The 14,682-nt window shown below is 38.2% G+C and overlaps 1 protein-coding gene across 4 annotated transcripts in view; it reads left to right on the forward strand.

Moving 5' to 3' along the window:
• ntm (neurotrimin) overlaps positions 1-14,682 on the forward strand; it is a 243,128-nt gene that overhangs the window by 196,782 nt on the left and 31,664 nt on the right. The gene's annotated exons all lie outside the window — the stretch shown is intronic.

Here is a 14,682-nt window from a genome sequence, read left to right on the forward strand (position 1 = left end):
TTTCACATTCTCTTTTTTGTTTAATAATTACTAAAGCCTAAAGATTCTTTAAGTCCGAGTAAAGGGACATTAAAATATGTGTTCTGAGTTTGTCACACAACAGAAAAGTGTGTTATTAACCACCCAGCCAAATTTGAATGGAGAAGAAACGCTGGGGGCGTGTCCGTTGTTGGCGCTGAAGCCACGCCCACAGCCTACTCCCCAGCCCAGTAGGCTATATGTGAATACGTTTTATAGGAGGATTTGAATTCAAACACGCGCGGTATTCATCAATAGATAATTCACGAGCATGTTAAAAGATATGCGTATTTGTGTTTACAAATAGCAGCCGGCAATGTTCAAAGATAGCATTTGTGCACGGAGGCAGCTTAGAGAGACAGGCTTCATAGGCAGCTTAACAGAATTCTATTTGAATTATAAACAGAGAGCATCTTTGCTATAACCAATCACATATTTAAAAACTACAATACTCATTTCTTGCTAGAAATGCAATCAAAAGTTATTGAAAGTGAAAATGAAACTTACATTTATATGCTCCAACGGGCGCTTCGGCTGCCATTTTACTTTTTCGAGCTTGAGCCTTCTCGACCAATCACGATCCTCGCATGTTGTTATGGAAACGGCAGGTCTCTGTCATTGGTTAGCTGTAAAAAAGGTGCTTGACAGGGCGTTTGAACTTTGTTTAACCTCAAAAGATGCTCTGAGCTGCAGAAAAAGATGCTGGCCTTGGCGTTTTAAAGCAGCGCTCAGAACTTTTTTGAAAACATGGTTTACTCCATTGGATTGTCATTTAAAACAGAAGCTAGCAGCTTCAAAAAAGACAGCTTTATTTTTGAATCAGCCGGGTGGATTATCTGCTCGCGCTTGTCTCGAAATGAGTTAATTAAACATCATTCACTGAAGCACGTCACATCACACGCAGTGATCCTCCTTCCATTCGCGTTATTCTCCTCCATCCATTCACGTCTGCGTTACCATTTGCTTGTTATTTGGCGTGAGATTTGTTTAGTTGGGCAGAGTGAGAGCTTGCAACCCTGAGCTCGTGATTGAGCAGACACCTGATGCTAGGCGCTCTAGTGATAGGAGAGGTGCATGCATACTCGGACGCTCCATTGCGTTATCAATCCCCCGTTTTAGCCTCGCCCAAAAAATCCTGAACAGAGAATTGGTGAAAAACTGTTGAAGTCTTCTGAGTCTTTGTATTGTGTTTCAGCAATAGATTTCTAACATCTATAATATGTTTAGAAACAATTCTCCGAATTCTCTTTACCCAGACTTTAATTTAGGCTCCAAAAAATGTGTTGTGCATAAAACCCTAAGGTTTATCTTAAAAATACGTTTTTGAACATTATGAACTTTACGTATCTTTACTGCATCTTTGGTCATTTTCTATATAAAAGAAAAACACATTGTACAGTACACAGATTCTTTGCCATTGGGATGAACACAAAGCAAGAAAAAATGCATGCTTACATTTTGAACTGAAACAATACACTTCTTTAATCTCCTTATTACAAACACTTTTTGAAGTGGTCATATTTCTTATTCAGTGTAAGTTCAGATATTTAATATTTTAGTATATTTAGTTAAAAATGTTAATAGTGAAACATTTACAGTAAGTTAATTCAGGTATACTGTACTGTATATTAGGCTGTTTTTCAACCAGTGATGGACTGATATATTATCCAGATCTACACATTCATAATCTCACTTTATTGTTCAATCAACTGTTTAATTGGACCATATGGGAAAATCAAGCATCTAACATGCTGTTTTTCACATGTTCTGTTTTAAGTGAGGAAAAGGATTGTCAAATGAAACGGTTTAATAAAGCATGCATTAGCAAACTCCCCTAAAATTACAGTAAGGGGCGCAGAATTCACCTACCAAATAGGTTCATTACACCGAGATTTATTCGCTAGTTTTCGAATATTACCATTAACCGACAGTGTTATCAAAGGACCTGCATTAATGTAAGAGGCTTATGGTAAAATGGGCCCGATGTCATTTTCTGTTAAATGCTAATTATGATGGATCCACTGCCGTACCCCCCTTACGTCCCGGACCCCTATCTATTAAGAAGTAATCTCTCTCAATGTTTGGATTGTACTTAAAAAGTTATGCCCAAAACTGCAGTCAGAAGTTTAAAGCAGGGGTAAAATAGGAGCTCCGCTCTTCATTTTTTAACACGAACAGCAATTACTTTTTGTGAATGAGGCTGCAGTTTTTATATCCATTGCCTTTACCCCCCCCCACCCTTATAATCCTGCTTAAACTCTGCACAAGCAATTATGCCACAGCCTACTAGTTCCCCTTTAGTGCCTTTTTCATCCGTCCGCACCAACATTTCCATCATATTTGCCTGATTAAAAGATGGAGTGGTGAAAGAAATTATGAAGGGGTCGTAGAACGAATGAAGTTACCCTGAAGCAGCGCGACATTGCTTGGCATATGTTTGACATAGAGATTTGTGCATTATTATCTAGTGGACTGTGCATTACCTGTTTCTACGCACTTGGGAAAGTTTTCAAATTCATTTTCGTTAAAAACAGACCTGCTATACTCAAATACATTCCGGCGGACAGCGCTGGCTACTGCATAATGACCTGCATTATGTCAGATGCACTTTTTTCTAGTGTCTCGCCATGAGCGTCTGTCTCGCCAGACCCAATTCTGTACAATAACACATCTTTTTTAAATAGCATCCAATCGGGGCCAAGCAAACCACTAAACCAGTCATAGCCCTGTAGCTGTAAAAGACTTCCTTAAAGGGAAAGTTCACCCAAAAATGAAAATTCTGTCATCATTTACTCACCCTCTTGTCATTTTAAACCTGTATGATTTTATTTCTTCTGCAGAACACAAATTAAGATATTTTGAGGAATGTTGGTAACCGAACAATGGCGGTACCCATTCACTTCTATCTCATTGTATGGACACAAAACCAATGCAAGTCAATGGGTACCGCTGTTGTTTGGTTTTCAACATTCTTCAAAATATCTTGTGTTCTTTTATGCCCAATTTTTATATTACTTTGGACCCCAGTGGCCGCTGGTTATGTTATTGTTCTATTAGGTTCCCTGACCTCTTGTCTTGACCTCTGTTAGGTCACCTCTCAGTGCACTGTTGTATCACAGGAGGTTGTGATCTCTGCATTAGCTTGAAAAGAGGAGCATGTGGATCACACAGAACTCTCTTTATACTCAGTTGATTGTATAATGGCCGCGGCACGTTTGAATTTGCTCTCCTGTGTACGTATAACCTTTAAGTGAGTTTCCCTGTGCGGGATATAATATAACCATCACTTATTCCAGACAGGCAAGGGAGCCCATGACAAGAGGGCCATACATCATAACTGTGTGAGCCGGTATGAGATCAGAGAAGGTAATTGTCCTAAAATGCTGTTTTTTCTGCGGCTATGAATGACAGTCTAACATTAGCGTGCCGTAGATTTGTATTGTCAAAACAATCCCCCCCAAAACATTCTTTGAATTGGGGATGAACTTTTATTGGGTCTGAGAAAGTGTATTGTGAAACGGTCGATTGTAACTGGAAAAGCTGAAATTACACACTTCATATAATTAAACACTATACCAAATTACATTAGTAATTAGTCTTGTTTTATTTTTATTGAATACATTATTTTTTAATTAGCATTGTCATCTAATAGGATAGAGAAATAATAATTGTGGAGTTAAATATGACATTTATTGACACTGAAGTGAGTGTAAACAGGCTTGTAAGTTGACGTGTGTATTAGTATCATGAAATCTGTCAAGAACATGTCTAGGTAAAAGTTCAGTTTAAAATTGAAAATATTATTATTGTTTTTAATGAATTGGTTTATTATTTTTTTTGTCTTTATTTTTCTTAAGGCTGCAATCCATAAAAACTTTATTTTTGAAGAAAAATCTGTATCCAAGTGCATTACAAAACGTTGAGGAAAACCTTTCCTCAATTTCGCAACTATTATAATAATGTTTCATAAGTTGAATGTCAGTGAAATTTCATTGACAGTTTCTCGTCATTTGACACGTGTAAAGATTACATCTTTAAAGTAAAAAATAGGACAAATTATACATTTTGACGCACATTTTTGTGTGAAATTGAACCATATAAAGAGCTACAGACATGAAGCAATATGCAGCCAACAACTTTTGTTCTCAAGCAGTTTCAAGAATTAAACCCTTATTACGTCATTCTGAAGAAACATACCCTTTTCACTGCATTATAGAGTTTTATCCATCTAATGTCCATGTATACAGTGAAATCTGAATCCACAAGGAACGGTAAAGCCTGAGGTGCACATATGATTAAAATACATCAGTCAGGCCCCAGCAGAGCAATAGATCTTCCTCCAACAGTCTGTACTACCTGTTTAAATAAACATTCTTAAACACAGCTCATCATCCCGGTGCGATTTGGTTCGGCTCTGGATTAGCATTCTGAGGGTTTCCTGCGAGCACTTCCGCTCTGATTAAAACATCTGGCCGCTCCGTAGCTCTACCTGCGCATCTGTCGAGAGGCAGAACTCCGCACGAGTCTTCTTCATCACCGAGGTATCTGACAATCACTTTGACAGGATGAAAGATAGATGGGGGGAATGATTTATTAAAGTCGGGGGAAACGGTCCACAGTCTACATCCAAACGTCTGTATCATTCACACCGTGTTTCCACCCCGTTTCAGATTCAGAACGTTCCTCACTTAAGAAAGAAAATGGAATTTTCCTGCCATCAAAAATGGATATTTCTCCTTGGGCTCCCTGTGTGGTTTTCCTGTTGCATCTGATGAGATGATCTCAGACACGTTAGATAGACGTCTGGCCCGGTAAAGCAACAAGGACTCCGGGTGACAAAAATTAAGGTTGTTAGACAGAAACGCATATGCGAGCCACAGGAAGTTTTCCTGAAGTGATGAGAAGTGTCGACGCTACCTTGAAGGGGGGAGTTGTTTTAAAATATTTTCCCTAAAAATATCTCCCTTCTGACATTTGTCTTTGCCTTCTCTTTGGGCTCTAACTCCAGAGAGTGCGAATGCAAAACAGGCACATTTGTGAAGTCATGCGTCTCATTTGCGAACTCTGTATCCTCTACGGTGTGTAGCTAAGTGGCTAATGTTTCAAAGTAAAACCGTGTCCTTTAAAATCAGCTAAAATCACCTTTAAATGAACGGTTTTTAGTGGACTCATTAGTTCCTTTACCATGTTAAGGCTGTAAAAAAAACGCATTACGGCTAATGGGGATGAATTTGATAGATGACTGTTGCTCTTCTAGCGCTGCGCAGTTAGACAGCTGTCACTACCTATTATGTGGAGCAGAGCGGGATGATTTTCATTACCAAAAATGGAATTTGTGAAAAGTCTGACAATTACAGTGAATATTTTACAGTGCGAAGGACAATTGATATGGCAAATAAAAGTAATGAATAATTCATCAAGATGAATTGACATGCAACAGCCTTTTGGCAGCCAACACCAAGAATTTCTTTTAAGGATCCCATAATATCGCTTTTTTGTATTTCCTGTAGTAACACATTTGGATGGGACATATTGAAGAGATCGACAATAGTCTGTAGGCTGCTGTTCGCTTTTAATTGGACAAAAATCAGTGTAGTGCAAGATGAGTCATCAGTTTTTCCCAGAATAGAAAGCCTGTAGGTTTTAGTGCGTATTTCTGCAAAAGGTTAATTTAGGCAGGTTTTAGGAGTTAGGTTTTAGGTTTTGGATTTTGTAGTCTTGTATTTTTTAAACAAGAGTCTTCTAGCGAAGTGTCAAATGGCAATGAGTTAAACTGTGTAGGGTTGCTGATATGAAGAAGAAGAAAATCCATTTCATAGCTAATAGGGAGTAACTAGTGTGGGTGGTTATGTAATGTTCCAGCATTACATAAAGCGCATACAGAACTCTCTCTCTCTCCCCCACACTCCCACTCCATATTTCCTCATGAATCTGACTTGCTGTTAATGAATTCTTTGTTTGTTTTGCTTCTCCGTGAAGGACTGTGTAAATTTTGCTGCACCTTTGATCTGTGAGCCCTGACCTCAGACTCCACCCCAGCATTGATTGTCATTTACAGGAATGAGAGAAATATCACGATTTGTGTGGGATTTTCAACCTTTATACTGACAGATTTCTCAATACATTGAACTTTGGAGGAAATCAGTACAACAAGATGAATAATACAGGAGACAAACAGTTCAAGAGTTCTTGTTTACTGCAGGTCAGACTACAGTAAATGGGAGCATTTTAATGGAAGAGGCTCGAGCATATGTATGTATGTATGTACATATCTCTTGTGCATGATTTTCATTCCCATACAGAATACTGAGAGTGAACAGAATACATATTTTCAATTTTTAGTACAGTATGTTCTTTATTGACACTCATAGCGGTATATGTGTGTGTATTATGGATGCACCGATACCAGTATCGATATCGGGCCCGATACTAAGCTCATGTACTCGTAAAAATGCACCGATACCCAGTGTTGGGTAAGTTACTCTTAAAAAAATAATGAATTAATAGTTACTAATTACATATTCAATAGTGTAATTAGATTACTGTACAAATTACTCTCTCCAAAAAGTATTTAGTTACTTATTACTAATTACTTTCTATATCCTACATCAACCTAGTTAAGTGATTGAAGGATAGACATGAAAGGGCTCTTTTAATTCATTCAAATAAATAATATTAAACTACATAAAGTAGTATTATTAACTGACCAAAGTATTACAAATGTGAGAATTATACATTAAAGCACAGATTTTAAAGTTAGACTTTGAATTTTGATCTCAATTCCACTATTGCACACACATATTACACAAAGTATTTAGTTTAATTACATCAGAAGTAACTGTAATTAAATTACAGAAAAAATAAGAGTAATTCTTTACTTTACTTTTTCAAGGGAAAAGTAATTAAATTACAGTAACTAATTGCTTAGTAACTAGTTACACCCAACACTGCCGATACCAAAGACCAATACCTCATGTGACATTACTGACAGAACTGACTGACATTTATTTTGAAATTTGCTTTGAAAGTTTGTGACAACCACATAAAATGATATATTTTTATAAATATGTTATATGTTTAATGTGGAGTTGTTTGTATTATGAAGCTATTCTATTTGTATTAGTCTCACTGTGTTGTGAAAAGGTACAGGCATCGGTATCGGCAAGTACCGGAAAAAAATATTGGTACTCGTCTTTAAAAAATGGTATGTGTGTATAGTGTGTATAATGGCAATGGACATCCCATTTGCAAAAAAAGATTCTGTATTAGATTGCAGAAACAAATTTGATTTGATTTACTTCTTAAAAGTTGCACAGAATAAACTATTGGAATGACAAATTTAAGGGATGGTTCACCCAAAAATGAAAATTCTGTCATAATTTACTCACCCTCTTGTCATATCAAACCTGTATGACTTTCTTCTGAAGAACCAAAAAGAAGATATTTTGAAGAATGTTGGTAACCGAACAATGGCAGTACCCATTGACTTGCATTGGGTTTGTGTCCATACAATAGAAGTGAATGGGTACCGCCATTGTTCTGTTACCAACATTCTTCAAAATATCTTCTTTTTTTTGTTCTGCAGAAGAAAGTCATACTGGTTTGAAATGACATGAGGGTGAGTAAATAATGACTGAATTTTTATTTTTGGGTGTACGATGCCTTATCATTTTAACAGCATCAATGCGAAAATTTAGTTACAATTTAATTGTGTGTTCTAGAAAAAATATAACACGTCTGGATGCTTTTATGCCCTTGAAATGGTTAACCTTTCTCATAACATCTCATATTATCGTCCTACCAGTGACTTCAGAATAGACCCCTCCCTCCATGCAGCCAATTAAAGCTCGTCAATTTGGAGTTGGAGAAGAAGGTTTGGTAAATGAAGATTGATGAACAGGAAGTTTTGTGTGTTATTTATAGGCGTACTTGGACTGTAAGTATGACCTGTTGTTTACCCTGTAGCTTGTTAGTTTTGGCCGGTGTTAGACCTGTGGAGTATTAGGCCGGTTTAGGTTAAATGCTCTACATTACAGTGTTGGGGTCAGGTTTTATCTGGAGGTAGAAATGTTGCTTGTAGTCTTGTGTTGGCCTTTTTGAACAGTTTAAAACAAAACCTAGAGTGGTGCTTGTCACTGCAAAAAACACTGTTGGTGGTTAAAAGGACATTTATGTGTGTTTTTAGGGTATTCTGGGTGTTCACCCCCAAGTGTCTATGATATTGATCTCCATCAATGCAAGTCGAGTAAAAGTTTGTGTGACAGGTTATGTGCTGAATTTTTATACTTCGACATAAAGATTTGAACAAACCTCTAACCCTTGAGGCCTGAGCAATAATAATCTATCACTACTAAATTTGGGATCACTCTGTTTTTTTTCATATGGATGGATTTCATATGGATATTTTATATGGAAATTCAGTGTATTAAAATCTGTACAAGACCAAAGTTAGAAGACCTCATGTGAAAAACTTCCGAAAAAACTCTTGTCATGTCGCTATATGTGGTATGAAGTGAGCTGAATGTTAATTGTCAGATATTCCCTAATGACTGCCCTGGTTCATCAGAGCGACTCAGGTACTGTGAAAGTGACAGAGAGAGAGAGAGCGAACATGAGAATCCAAGCACTGTCACCCTCTTCAGCCGAGACTCAATGACTTTGAAATTCTAATGGGTATTATTTGCAAAGGGCACCTTCATTTGCGTGACACCACTCCACAAGACAAGGTGATTTTCAGCTAAGCTGTAATCCTCCTGCAAGGTACGCCGCAGAGCTTCGCTTCAAACTTCAGATCAGTGCGAACGCACAGCAAACCGGTCACACCTTGTTTTGACCAAAGCAAATACAAATGACAATTTCATTGTTGGTTAAATGCGCATCCGTATTTTTCGGTTGTTTCAGTTCTGGTTGATGTAGACTGTGGCGAGGTGACTGTTATCCTTTTGAATTACGACACAATTGCTGGTTTGTGTAGTATGAACGTGTGTTGAGGTTCAGGGTTCGCCCGAGCAGTCTTGTTTTTACGTTTAGATCTGTTGCTTCATGTTTATGAAGTTGCAAGACTTTGTGCGTCGATTAGTGTTCATCGCTTAGAGTTGTGCATAAGGGGCTTTTTTATTTGTCCAGGCCAAAAAACACTTATTTACTGCCAGGCATCAATGCCAAGTGGAATTAACAGATGACAGTAATTGCCATTGAAATGTAAATAACTATTAAAAGGACAAGATGTGCAAATCAACCAGTTTGGTTTTTACATTCACCAAGAGCAATAAAAAAAGGAAAACACTTGTCTACACTATATCTGGACAATTAAATCTTTCTAGTACCATGTTGGAATATATTTTACCATAGAAATCTAAATAATTCCAAAATTGCTAACCCCCTATATACTATAATATTATTAATATTATAATAAATATTTAAAAAAATTTTGAATCACACGCTTAAAGCACAAGCAACTACTTTAACTACCTATGCAAACTTACAACCAGTATTTGATTACCATAAAAATGTAAATAATTGTATAAATAATTGTACAGACATATCGATACTGTATACATAATAATGAATATGTAGTTAGTTTGCTTCTATGTGTTTCAAATAATTATATTATATTATATATCTTTAACCACTTATGTGAACAACCAATATTTAAACTTGTATTTACACCTGCGTGTCACTAAATCAAGCTCCTCTGCACCTGCTCACAAACATCTAGCTGGACGTGAGTGATGATGGAGGCCAGAATGACGCCTCTGGCGGTTTGGCCTTGCGTGCAACAGACTAGCGGAGAGGTAATTTGCTCCGCTCAGCTCGGTTCAGCCTGAACGCCATCCTGGCAACCTCAGTATCATGAGCACACAATCTTACGAAGCGACGCAGAAAATTATATCAAATAGTGTAGCCTCTCGTGTTGCTTTCATCACAGTGTGAGTGCGGAGGAGAGATATGGAAGGACAAATCCTAGACAACGAGATAGAAATTGTGTGCGTGCATGTGTGTGTGTGTGTGTGTGTGTGCGTGTGTGTGTGTGCATGTGTGTGCGTGTGTGTGTGTGCGTGTGTGTTTGCACTGGAAATGGTCACAGCAAGAAGGAACAGCAGTGAGTCTGGACAATGCCAATTGTTTTTCCCCAGCACAGATAGATGGGAGAAGGGCTCCAATTCCCTTAACAGTTGTTCCAATGGATGTTTCAAAGCCCAGAGAGAACAAAAGTACACAGATAGCGCATGCCCTCTGAGACGGTGTGTGGCATGTGCTGGATTTTAAAACTGGGACTCTTACCCAGATGAATACTTCTCACAGAATCGTACTTTATCGTGTGCCACGCACCCACGTGAAATTGTGCTATTTAGAGCTAAGTGTTATTATTAATTTAGCAGGACCCAAATTAATGGCATTGAGTTGAAGTGCAAAATAAATGACTGTTTCCCTAAACACTCCCTCGTCTGCCATTGGGTGAATAAATAAAAAAAACTTGCTGCTTTAAAATATCAAATTACTTATCAAATTAAGTTGAAATGTATTATTTTTGACGAGTTAAAGTACGATGTTATTGAAATCAGTGTAGAAATCAGTATTTAGGAAGCCAACTTCTGTTATTGTTTTGTGCAAAATAATAAATCGTAGTAACAAAAACTGTTTTTAATCATCATATTGAAAAATTGTCCAATTTTATTTCATTTCAGTATTATAGATTAAAATTTGAGTAAGAAATACAAACATTACCTACATTCATCAACTTTTTATGGCTACTAGGATTCTCATCTCGCATAAATATATATATTTTTGAGACTTGGAGACTTAAAAACATGATTACACATTTGTTTCTGAATTTCAAGCAGGCATAGAAGCAATGTTGCATCCAAAAAATGTTAACTTAATAAACTACCATCCATATGTAGGTAGAAATATTAATAATGCATTTCCTAGAATGTGGATATGTAGTTCTTATAACTAACTGTTTTTCCCTGAAGTGCATTTGTAATGTTTTTTAAAGATTTTTTATGTTTTTTTTTTGCCTTTGTTTGTACAGTACAGTGGTAGAGAGGACAGGAAGCAAAGTGGGATACAGAAGGGGGCGGGGTCAGGAAGGGACCACGAGCCAGGACTCGAACTCGGGTTGCCTGAGTGCAACTGCGCACATATGTCGGAGCACTGCCCACAAGGCCATTGCTCCGAAGTCCATTTGTAATGTTAAGGTTTTATTCACCATTTATCATTTTGACATGACCAGGACACAATGGAAAATGAATGGAACGATGGACAGTCACTGAAATGCTTTGCGCTAAAGATTGAAATAAAGTCACTAGTGGTTAACTTTTTCTAAAAAGCATTATATCCACTTTTTCTAAAAGCATAATATCCAGCAGGAAGCAAGTACAGTTTTTTAAGTGCACTGTAAAGTTTGTTCACCTCACAGACCGGCCGAGAGATCTCCATAGTAACGCAGCCCTCACCACATGAGGTTCTGCCATAAAAGGCATTTAACTGACCCGAACCAGACCTGTTTCAAGCTCAGCGTGACTCTCTTTAAAATCTTTTGTTTTTAGTCAAGTTAAAATAAAGATCCTTCTCACCATCATTTTTAAAACCGTGAAGTTGTTAATTTCAATGTGAGGCTGCATTTAAAAGGCACTAATGAAATAATTGATTAGCACTTCGTGAAGAAGTGGAGAGAGAATGAATCAGCACTTAGAAATGTGAAATTAAAGAGTGAGACTGAGAGCGTAGACCCCCAAGACCCTTGTGTACACAGTACCTGAGAAAACATGAAAACAATCAACTTGTTTCTCCTGTCTGTGTTGACAGTTTGTTCATCCCCCCGCTTCAAAATCCGTGCTTCTCCATCGCTGCACGTTGCATAAAAAAATCAATACATCCTTACCGTCCAGGTAGTAGCAATGTTCTCATGGCTGTACTCTAACTCGTTGACAGTAATTTCATTTGGAGGTAATCCAGTGTTTTATAATACCGCTTTTTTCCCCTCTGTAGACTTTCGATGCCAAATCAATCCCTTTCTCCAAAGTAAATTAATAATGAATGCCCTCTCTTGTTCATGTCGCAAAGCAGCCAGAGGGGCCTGCGGAAAGATATATTTTCAAAACCACGCTCGGTCTGATACCTGATATATTTTTGTCCTTCATGAGTACAGCGGCGTACACAATAGTTGATGCACTGCTAGCTAAATACACTCAACAAACATGTTGTAATGGTCAAACCTCGACTTAGAATGAATAACCAAAATAGCCCGAAAACATTTACCCGTACCTGTACAGTAGACACACTTTTTGAAGGGAGTGTAATGACGGCGCATTAAAAATTAACCCTGTGATCCATGCAGGGATGAAAGTAGTAGCACATCCAGTAATGATGATGCAAAAAGCATCTCATTATTTTCATTAGCGCACGTACTTCGATGTCAGCGCAGAAAAAATGGGCGCGGACCGTGCTTGTTTACGCCGGCTGCTTAATTTTTCCCGCCCTTGGATGCTTTTCATTGCGCTGAAAGGGTAGACACTTTATTTGGATTAAATTGGTTTGCTGTCTGCTCTTCCCTGATAAGGGAATAAGGCCGAGTTATTTATTAATTTACGTATTTGTTGCATTGTGCTGATTCAGTGTGCGGGGACGAACACGCGGCTCAGACAAGCTCCAGTGGCTGACTATGCAGCGCCGCTGCTTTCCTAAAGGTTGGGACTGCTCAAGGTTACGTCTGATTGGATGGGCACCAATGTTGTACCAAGAGGCTGTTATTATAATGCACGGCGGTTTATGGAGAAGCTATAAATAAGAATTCAATACGGTGGTTTAACAAACAGCGCCCTTATAGTCAAACACACGTGCCTGCACACGTGCAGCCACCCGTGCATGCATGCAAGCCATGTGCAGCCCATGCAACGCTCTCCTTCCTCTATTATTTACCATATCATCCATGTCTAAATGACGAATGAGCAAGAGCGTCGCTCTTTGATCCCATAAACTGTTCCGTCTGGGGTTTCGTTCAATTACCTGTGCAACAGCTGTATTGGGTTTGTTTTTTTCTTATTATTCCAGCCAACTTTAAATGCCCTTGAGTGTGCTTTGTTACCATGCTCGGCAACCTTGACTAGCGCGTCATCTCGCGCTATTGGTTGTCAAAACGGCTAGCTTGTTATATCAGACATTTTTAAAGGGTATGATGAATGCTTGATTCGCTAGTGCTTTTCAACCCTGGGGTGATGCCCAGATATCAATAAATAAATTATAGCGGAGGTGTGGAGTCTTCTTCACGGCGTATTAAAATACTTTATCCTTTCCCTGTTAAACAAGCAGAAGCAAGTAGATTTTTATGGATTTTCTTGAAGTGTGAGGGGAAAAATGCTGAATTGTTTATTTCCACATGTCAATGTTGTCTTCGCACTTATTAATTAGGCAAATCAGCACATAGAATCTGTGCTAATGCACTTTGCACAACCAGTGGTGCGACTGTAGGGCGTGTTCAGGTTGCCAGATCTGTGCGACAAAACTAGCCTAATAAACCAATCAAAACTAGCCTAATGACCCGCACTGCTAATATAGTCTCTATTATGCCTAAAATACATTTTTACAGACCTTATGCATTACACACAATTTCTTCTTTAAAATCACTGTAAAGTAGTGATTATAAACACAGTTTACATAAATAACGTCCTCTTACGTTAAAAATGGCAAAAGATGAACAAAATATTTCCCCTTTTACCTGCGGAATGAAAAAACAACCCGCTGCAGCGGTTTAAAAGTAGCTCAATTCTGCAGGAAAACCACAGACTTGGCAACCCTGGGTGTGGCTATCTGCTTTGACTGACCAATGACAAAAAAGGGGCGTGTTCTGGAAAACCTGAATGTAATCAAGAATTATTTTTGCAATTAGTGATGCTGGAAGCAAAACCGTACTTGAAGGAAAAGAGCTCAAGACAAATATGTGAAAGGAGGTAAGTTGAATATTTACATGCAGGACGCCCTGCAGTGTATTTTGAACCCTTCCACTGGGAAAAGCTTGATCTCTTCACTGATCTCCAGCTTTCTCATTTAGTCCAATAAAAGACAAGGTGGGGGCCAGTACCGCAGTTTCCACTCCCGTGAAAAACGTCCGCCTGTGCTTGTACCTCAGTACCTCCGCTGAGAAAAAAACGACACGAAGCACTTCTACATCACATGTCCCTGGTGCTTTGGATGTTGCCCTCTAGAAGCTAAAGTAGTTCAGCGCACTAAATCTGCAACAAAGGGCTTGTAAGGAATTTTGACCATAATGAGCTCTAATAATCGCAGAATGAGTATTATTCGAAAGTGTGCCAAAGATTTTTGGGCAGTGATGCTATCTGAGATAAAACAAAGATTGCATGAAAATTCTCCCTGCGTTTTATTGAATGGGTAATCGGGCAAGTAATCAATTAGGCGCATGATTGCATTTCGTTTTAATAGCCCTACAGTATATGAAAAGGGCCAATTTTGGCCTCCGCTGCTAACTGTTAGGCATATCTGTAATTAGACGCAGCATGTCCTCATTTATGGAAGGTCTGTAAGTAATTAGCATCTAATTCCATTGTATCCTTAATACGGAGAGACGGCATTGTCTTTAAGTTTAAAGTGCTTTAATACTCCCTTCGCCAATTTAGCTTTAAATATTATCCGGGAGGGGGTCAA

Source organism: Triplophysa rosa, linkage group LG22, assembly GCF_024868665.1.
Source record: "Triplophysa rosa linkage group LG22, Trosa_1v2, whole genome shotgun sequence".
Classification (NCBI taxonomy): domain Eukaryota; kingdom Metazoa; phylum Chordata; class Actinopteri; order Cypriniformes; family Nemacheilidae; genus Triplophysa; species Triplophysa rosa.